This window comes from Phalaenopsis equestris, unplaced genomic scaffold, assembly GCF_001263595.1.
Source record: "Phalaenopsis equestris unplaced genomic scaffold, ASM126359v1 Scaffold000203, whole genome shotgun sequence".
Taxonomy (NCBI): domain Eukaryota; kingdom Viridiplantae; phylum Streptophyta; class Magnoliopsida; order Asparagales; family Orchidaceae; genus Phalaenopsis; species Phalaenopsis equestris.
Window position 1 is genome coordinate 1,189,256 of NW_018164645.1, and position 9,727 is coordinate 1,198,982.

At 43.0% G+C, this 9,727-nt stretch overlaps 1 protein-coding gene across 4 annotated transcripts in view; it reads left to right on the forward strand.

Annotated features, from left to right (window-relative positions):
- Window positions 1-9,727, forward strand: part of LOC110022985 (vacuolar fusion protein MON1 homolog) — an 89,400-nt gene that overhangs the window by 76,961 nt on the left and 2,712 nt on the right. The window lies entirely within an intron of this gene.

The following is a 9,727-nucleotide window of genomic DNA, read 5'->3' on the forward strand; positions in this document are numbered from 1 at the left end:
GATGAACTAAAGCTCACTAGTATAAAGAATTCTAACAGATTATTTAAGTTACAAGGAAAAAATTAATAATTTGCCTGTTGATCTTTTGAGCTAAATATGACCATTATTAATCTTAGAAATAGCTAGTATAATGCAGAATTTCTTTATTTAGGATATATTTTAATAATTAAATAATTAAATATTAAAATAATATACATTAAGCATAATTGATTGTATGGAAACAAACTACAATTTTCAAGTGTCAACATGTAACACTTTGCTAGTCAATTGAGGGTATGAAATTACTTGCTTTACTTTTAGTTTCTTTTTCATTATTATTGTGATACTGGAGGATAAAGTCCAAGCCACAAAAAAAACATAAATATTATTGTTGAATTTGAAATCAGTTACAACGATTCTTCAAAACATGAAATAAAACAAACATAAAGACACAAGCCAACACCATAAATGTGTATCCCAAGAGAGGTGGAGGTTAGCCCAGTAAATCCGGAGGCTTGGGGACAATAATTGTGAATGCGGGAGAGGGACCGAGGGGTTGGATGGTGAACTGGAGGAGGGAGGCAGTAGATTATGGTGGTGCAAAGGTTTGTTGGGCTGCATGAACGTTTGTTGGGCGGCTCAGAGGTAGGTTGGAAGCTGGGGATGTAAGCTGGGAAGGTGGGGTAGCAGCGGGGAAGGCTCGTCTGTATTTTCGGAGGGTGGGCAGCGAGCGGGGAAGAGCTGGCAGTGATAGAAAAGGCCTGGACAACAAGCTAGACTATTGGGAGTGGGTTGATTGAGTGCGGGGAGGAATTTTGTGTAGGTGGACAACAAGGTTGGGTTGTTCAGGAAGGGCGGCTGAGTGGTCAGATGGAGTATGGGGAGCTGCAGTCTTGCTGGAGAAGGCTGACAGCAGGTTGGAGGGAGGACAACAGCCAGCGGTTGTTGGGGAAAAGGTGCAATGGCCTGCTGTTGGGCTAGGAAGCGGGTTGACAACAGTATGAAGGGTAGAATGATAGATAAATATCTTGTCGGAGTCGAGCTACATCCAGAGCACCAATCGGACCCGTGGAGACGATCACCACCTCGGATGAGGGACATCCGGAGCACTTTCTCGACGTCGGATACGACCCTCGAAGGGGAAAATATCAAGCCTAAAATATGGTTTCAAATATCAAAGACAAGACCCCTCCTATTTATAAAAAGACTCGTCTTATTTTTGGAAGAATTTCAGACAGTGGAGAGACTTTCAAAATAAGAAGAAAGAATAAAAATGATTTCAGATTTTTGGAAAGACTTTTAAAATAAGGAGAATAAAAAGAGATTTCAGATTTTAGGAAATATTTTTAAAATAAGCAAGGAGAATAAAAAGAGATTTCATATTTTAGGAAATGTTTTTAAAATAAGCAAGGAGAATAAAAAGATATTTCAAATTTTAGAAAAGGGTTTTAAAATAAGGAAAGAGTTTAAAATTAAAATTTCAGGTTTTAGGAAATGATTTAAAATAGGAAAGTGTTTAGGAAAGAAAGGTGAGGGGGAGAGAAAGGAAAAGTGAGGAAAAAAAGGAAAGTGGGAGAAAGGAGGAAGGAAAAGGGGAGGAGGGAAAGGAAGAATGGGAAGGTGGGGGCCGCAACCCCCCTTCCCTTGAAGACCGGTCGGTCCTCCCCCTAGCCTCACGTCAGTCTCCTGGGGTTGGAAGAGCTTCGACTTCATCTGTCGGAGCTTCTGTTTCTCTGTAATTGTTTCTTGATCTCCACTAATATTGCCCTGGCTCCCAAATCGTCCGAGAAGCTTTCCCACCAGCGAGCATATCTCTCTATCGATCTGATCTAGTTTGGTATAATCTGAGCAGAAGGTACACATCGATGTAGGTTCTCCTGAGCCAAATTTTGAACAAGTAAATGTCTCATATGCTTCTCGTCTATGACAAGTTGGCCCTCAGCGGGTTCAAGGGTTTGCAAGAGTTTGGTTGATGAATGATTCTTATTATCTTCTGGGTCTTCCCTTTGACTATGGAAGTTTTGGAGGACTGACATCTTTTGCTTCGTTCCAATAACAGGGCTTCACTCTGGCCTTTTGTCTCTTCATGTGGAGCAATGGGGTTGAGGTCTGGAAGTGTAACTGCCCGTGATACTATTGGTTGATCGTTACTAAAACCATCCATTAAAATTTTAAATTCTGACATCTTCTTATGTATGTGACTTTTGTAATCCCAACAATAAGTTCTCCATCTTCTAGGAGAGTAGAAATCACAATCTCATCAAAAGTCACATGTTCATTTTGATCACATGGAGTAAAGACATCAGTTGTATCCACGAATAAGGGAGTTCCTCGGGGAAGACACCATCAAATAAAAATTTTCGTTCGAACTGCTCTTCTGTGTCTGCAGTGTCCTTACCCCAAGTTTCAACAACGCCCTGCTCCGTGAAATATAACACTATGCATTCTACCTCCACATGTCTGAATTCATGACACTTACAACATTTTCTGACTATAACAAACTCGTGAATTGGTTTCGCTTGATATTAGCACGGGTGGGGCAGCAACGGGGAAGGCTTTTCAGTACTTTCGGAGAGTGGATAACAAGTGGGGAAGTGCTAGCAGCGATAGGAAAGGCTTTGACAACAAGGTAGACTGCTGGAAGTTGGTTGACTGAGTGCTGGGAGGAATTCTAGGCAGGAGGACAACAAGATTGGGTTGTTCAAGAAGGGCGGCTATGTGTTGAGATGGAGTATGGGAGCTGTGGCCTTGCTTGGAGAAGGCTGGCAACATGTTGGAGGGACGACAGTAACCGACAATTGTTGGGGAAGATGTGCGGTGGTCTGCTGTAGGGTTGGGAAGCGGGCGGACAACTGCAGGGTGGAAGGATAGATAAATATCTCGTCGAGGTCGAGCTACAGCCGGAGTTTCACCAGACCTGTGATCTCGTCGAGGTCGAGCTACAGCCGGAGTTTCACCCATACCTGTGGAGACGATAACCACCTCGGACGAGGGATAGCTGGAGCACAACCTCGACGTCAGATACAACCCTCAAAGGGGAAAATGTCAAGGCTAAAACCCGACTTCAAATATCAAAGATGAGTCTCCTAACTCTAAGCACATCACCTCCTATTTATAATGAGGCTTGACCTATTTTAGGAAGGATTTTAGATTTTGGAAAGATTTTTGAAATTAAAATGGAGAATAAAAATGATTTCATATTTTTGTAAAGACTTTTAAAATAAGGAGAATAAAAAGAGATTTTGAATTTTAGGAAATACTTTTAAATTAAGCAAGGAGAATAAAAAGATATTTCACATTTTAGAAAAGGGTTTTAAAATAAGGAAGGAGAATAAAATTAGAATTTCCGGTTTTGAGAAATGATTTAAAATAGAAGAGTGCTTAGGAAGGAAATGTGAGGAAGAAATGGTAAGGGGGAGAAAAGTGGAAAGGAAGGAAAAAGGGGAGGGAAATGTAGAAGGGGAAGAAGGCGGCAACCCCCCTCCCTTGACGATCGGGGAAGGAAAAAGGGGAGGGAAATGTAGAAGGGGAAGGAGAAGGCGACAACCCCCCTCCCTTGACGACCGACCGGTTCTCCCTCGAGCATCGTGTCATATTGATTATAATTTTAGGATTTGTTTGGGGCAGCTGCAGCTTGTTAAAAAGTTATTGCGTAATAGATGTGGTAGGAAATTATTGTCGATAAGTTGATTGTTGTTTGTGTTTTGCAGTTTTGAAAACAGCTGTGCTCCAAATGTTTCTGAACAAATGATCTTTCTGTCCCTGATTGACAATAAATTACAGTGAAATTTAGGAGCATAAAACACAAATCGAAGATTAAAATCCTTTGTGAGTCTCACACATTCTCTTCCTTCCAGAGATGAGAGAAAGTCATCTACGGTTCTAACTGCAGCATAGTGTTTTCAAGAATAGAATGATTGGAAAGCAATGATATGACCTCTCATATAGTTCGATGTTCCAGAGTCCACTATCTAAGATGGATTCTTCTTGTTGAGAGCAATAAGAGCAGATGAAAGACTACCTTAATGTGGTAGAAGTTTTAGAATATTACCCCAGAATCTTTTGGAGAGCTTCAAGTTGTTCTTTACTTAATGAACTATGTTCATGAGGCTTGCCATTTTTTGATATTTTGTTTGCTTGTTTCTTTCAATCATCATTGATTTAGTTGAACTTTCAATCTGCAGGCTTTCGATAAATTTTCCAACACTTATATTTCAGATGACCGATCTTATTGTAATGTTTACATAACGGTCTGTTACTCTTTGTGACGCGGTGCTTTGGGGAGTATTGGCCTAGGGTTCGCTCCAGCTTGGCTGAACTGACCGATCCTTAAGTGGGGAGGGTCGTCGACCCCCCCTTTCTCCTTTTCTTTTCTCGTCTTTCCTTTTCCCCTCACTTTCCTTTCCTTCACCCTTTCCTTCGTAGCACTTTCTTATTTTAAGTACTTTCGTAAAATCTGAAATCCTGATTATATTTTATTCTCTTTTCTTGTTTTTAATCCTTTCATAAAATCTAAAATCCTAATTTTATTTTATTCTCCTTGTTTATTACCTAAAATAATTCTAGTCTCTTTATAAATAGGGGATGATGTGCTTAGAGTTAGGTGTCTTGGTTCTGCAACTGAATTTAGTTTTGTTGGGTATTTTTCCTTTTGAGGGTTGTATCTGACGATGACGAGGTGCTTCAGTTATAACCCCGTCCAAGGTGGTGATTATCCTCATCGTTCTGACTCCTTCCTGCACTCCTGCAGACCTCCACCGCTCCTAACTCCTCTAAGCCACGATAGGCAGCTCCTTTGACTGTGAGCCGATCACATGACCTCACCTTGCACCCCTGCAGTCTGCCACGCCGTCTCCTTCCTATAGCCTGCAAGCCACAGCCTTTGCTGTCCTATTTTGCGCATGCTGCCACCTTCCTCTCAGCATGCTACCTCCATTCCAACAGGCTACCGCTTTTCTCCCAGCAAGCTGCAACCCTTCGTCCAGCTTTCCGCAAGTTGCCGCCATCTTCCCAGTAGACCGCGACCCTCCTTCCTGCTTCCAGCATGCTGCTGCCTTCCTCCTAGCAAGCCACAACCCTTCTTCCTACCTTTCGTTGGTCGACGAACTCCCTTACCGCCTCTGTTCCCTGCCCCGACAGGACCCTGCCACGGTCCTCGCCTCTGCATTCCTCTCTCCTCTGCCCAGTCAGATCCTCCACCATCGACGACGATCTCTACTTCCGCCAGCTGCGGTTCGACGCCTCCACTATCTCTTCCTTGCTACCCTTACTTTTCTCCCCCTTCAACAACAAGTTACTTCACCATCGACGATCTTTCGTCGTCCGGCCTACACCGCAACTGTCTGCATCTGCACATACACTCCAGAGCTCCCACTCGTGGAGATTGTTTGTCTTTTTTGTTGTTGTGTGGTTTGTTTGTTTTCTCTTTACTTTACATAGTTCTTCCTTTTGTTTGAATCCTCCTTGTAACCTTTTTCTATTCGGTAATAATATTGTGTTTGAGTCGTGGTTTGGGTTAACTCTGGTATCATTTGGTATCAGAGTTAGCCCAACTCCAGTCTCATCCTAGGTTTTCCTAGCATCCGCTCCTACCCAAGTGACCACGACAATTTTTTTCCTTCTTTTTTCTCTCTCAACTTTTCATTCTTCTCTTTTCATTATTTGTTTATTCTTTTTTTCATTCTTCCACAAATCTCAAACCGTCAATCATGCCGCCAAGGAGAAATATGCCCAAGCCTACCTAGGAAGAGATACGATGAGAACTTCGTCGTCTTCACCAGAGGCTTGCAGAGCATGAAGAGTTACACAAGGAGAGGTTTCCTTCGACCAGGATCTGGAGAGTCGAAATGGAGAAAGGAATGACGATATGAATCTCTTCCTTGCTGAGACTTTCAGTGATGAAGAAGACAGGCCGCAACGTTTCGGAATACAATATTATAGTAGACCTAAAAAAGGATATCTGAATCACTCCTAGAGGGAGAATTTCCAAGAGGAGATGTCATTTGGAGGACACAAAGTACGGAGTCAAGGTGGACTTACCCGATTTTGAAGGAGGCTTGAATCCCGATGAATTCCTGGATTAGCTACAATTTGTTGAGCGGATATTCGAGTATAAGGAGGTGCCAGAGGATAGGCGAGTGATTCCTTATGGTGGGAGAATGTGTAGAGCAGAGGAAAAGAGAAGACAATGAGAAGATCACTAGGTGGAAGAAGATGAAGAATGCAATGCATAAGAAATACCTCTCACCTCACTATCGCTAGAATATGTTCTTGAAACACCATAACTTACAATAGAGGGATTTTTCACTGGAGGAGTTCACAACCCAATTCAATCACTTACAGATGAAATTCGAGCTAATGGAGCCAGAGGAGAATACAGTAGCCAGATACCTTGGGGGCTTGAAACATATTATTAGCAATGTGGTGTAACTATAACCGTATTGGACGCTGGGGCATGTCCAGACACTTGCATTGAAAGTGTAGAGACAACAGAAGCAGGGCAGACAATCACCACCAGTCAGGTAGCCACACACAGTTGGAGAAACCAACAGGAGAACGTCGCAGGGGTTGAGAAAATTGGTTCAAATACGAATAAAACTACCCCCAATGAGAAGAGGCCAACTACAGTACCTGTCAGAAAATGCTTCAGATGGTACGGATTCAGACACAACCTCTGCCTGACGACCAGATTTGTATTTTTTACGGAGCAGGGCACCGTGGAAGAGGTTAGCGAGGAGCAGAAAGCTGAGGAACAAGTTAAGGTATATCAACTTCCATCAGATGAGGGATAAGCACTTGTGATTCAATGGATTCTTGCATATCGACGACACGAGGAATCTACAGTTGCTTCACCACAACATTTTCTATACCCGTTGCACAGTGAACAAAATGGTATGCAATCTTATCATCAATAGTGGGGGCAACAAGAGCGTGAAATCGACTCAGATGGTAGATAAACTGGGACTTACTAAGTAGAGGCATTCCTAGTCGTACTCACCGACATGGTTGAAGGAGAATCAAGTCAATAAGTAGAGGCATTCCTAGTCGTACTCACCGACATGACTGAAGAAGGAGAATCAAGTCAGCATCAACAGGAGATGCTTGGTAGAGTTCTCGATATGAGGATATTTGCATGATCAGGTGTGGTGTGACGTGGTCCCTATGACTGCCTCTCAACTTATGTTGGGACGATCGTAACAGTTTGAATGGAGGACTAAGCACGATAACTTCATGAACACATATTTCTTCACCAAGGAGGGGAAGCACATCATTCTACTTCCCTCGGCAGAGTCGGAGATCACAGGAGCCCTTACGAGCAGAGTGACGTATGTGGGACCAGTTTTAGTGATGACACCAGACGAGATAATCAAGACACCCGCTCCAGATACAAGACATACGAATGAGGGTATGTCAAGACAACACCGTTCTATCAGTGCTACCACCAATCGGAAATGGCCAGATTACTCTCACTGCATGACCGATTGAACTGATTGTGAGTTACTTTAGGAAGATTCAATAGTGTAGGCATGGTCCACAACCTTAGGGGGACAAATAGATATGAAAATTTTCTTGCAAGTTGAGGAAGACCCTTAGGTGCATTGGAGGGCGATGCAATCGCCGGTGGGATCTCGGTGCGACTCAAATTACATACGAAAGACTGGAAGCTTCAACCAATGAGGTCAAAGCTCCCCCAACCCCGGGAGACTGACGTGGGGCTTTGGGGAGAACCAGCCTAGGGTTCGGTCCAGCTTGGCTGGACAGATCGGTTCTCAAGAAGGGAGGGCTGCCGACCCCCTTTCCTCCCTTTCTTTCCATCCTTTCCTTTTCCCCTCCCTTTCCTTTTCCCTTTACTTTCACCCTTTCATTCCTAGCACTTTCCTAATTTAAATCCTTTCCTAAAATCTGAAATACTAATTATATTTTATTCTCCTTTCGTATTTTTAATTCTTTACTAAAATGTAAAATTTTGTTTATATTTTATTTTCCTTTCTTACTACCTAAAATAGGTCCAACATCTTTGTAAGTAGGGGATGATGTGCTTAGCATTAGGGGTCTTGATTCTGCATCTGAATTCAGGTTTGTCTGTGTACTTTCTCTCTTGAGAGTTGTATTCGACATCAATGATGTGCTCTGGCTCTAACCCCGTCTGAGGTGGTGCTTATCTCCTTTGTTCCGACTCCTTTCTGCATCCCTGTAGGCCGCCGCCTCTCCTACCTTCTCCCAGCCACCGCAGGCAGCTCCCTTGCCTGTCAGCCTACCGCAGGACCTCACCCTGCATCCTTGCAGTCTGTTGTACCGTCTCCTTCTTGCAGCCAACAGGCCACCGCCTCTGCTGACCTGTTTCCCACAAGCTGCCTCCTTCCTTCCAGCAGGCCACCGCCCTTCCACCACTTTGCCACCTTCCTCCCAGCAAGCCGCAACCCTCTGTCCAGCTTCCCGCAAGTTGCCGCCTTTCTCCCTGTAGACTTCAACCTTTCTTCCTACTTCCAGCACACTGTCGCCTTCGCCGACAGGCCACAACCCTCCTTCCTGCCTTTCGTAAGTCGACCAACTCCCTTACCGCTTTTGTTCCCTGCTCCTGCAGATTGTCTGCCACCGTCCCTGCCTCCTGCGGACCTCCCTCCTCTGCCCAACCAGATCCTCTACTGTCGATGACATTCTCTACTTCTGCCAGCTACGGTTCTACGCCTCCACTATTGCTGCCTTGCTGCCCTTACCTTCCTCCTATTTCAACAACAGCAAGATACTTTGCCATTGACGATCCTTTGCCGTTCGACCTTCACCACAGTCGTCTGCCTCTACACCTACAATCCGGAGCTCCCACTCATTGAGATTGTTGTCTTTTTTTTGTTGTGTTGTTTATTTGCTTTAATTATGTCTCTTTACTTTATGTAGCTCTTCCTTTTGTATGAATCCTCCTTGTAACCTCTTTCTATTAGGTAATAATATTGTGTTTGAGTCGTGGTTTGGGTTAACTCCGGTTACTTTAATTTGTTGTCCTAAGTTGACTTGTGAGTTTATAAAGCTGACTTGTCAATATTTAATGTAGTGGAATTACCTGCCATCATGTGTTTCTTTCCTCTCTCTTCCCTTGTACTTTAGAAAAGGCTTTACGAATTGATGGAAGAGATTTGGTTCCCATTATGCTTTCTCTGACTTCATCAAATTCCTTGTTGAGTCCTAGAAGGAACTTAATGGTTCTCTTCTATTCAACAATTGTTTTGTAAAGAGTAGAGTCTTGCGAACAATTTCATGTGTATGTTTCATACATATCTAGTTTGAGCCAGTATTTGGAGAGAATGTTGAAATATTGAGTAACATTCAACTCACCCCACCCAGGTCATGCAATCTAGTTTCATTATTAAGCAACTCAGAAATGTTGTTTGCACTTGAATAAGCTTCCATTAAGACATCCCAAATATCTTAGGCATTTTGGTACAAGAGGCTTTTCTCCAATTTTCATGGTCAAGGAGTTGATAATCCATAACATGACCATGCCGTATGATCTTTAATCTTCCATGTCTGATGTTTAGGATTAGTAATCCCTAGCATGTGATTTTTTTCGGTGAGGTGATAATCCTTTACTTTGTCATGAATGTACAGGAACATAGATTGAGACTATTAAAGGAAATTATTTTCGTGTAGTTTGTGATTGGTGATGTAAGACGACATTTTAGATGTTGCAGAACCAAACATCTTAGGCTTTTCATTCTGTATTTCATCATTATCAAGATTTATTTGGGAAAGA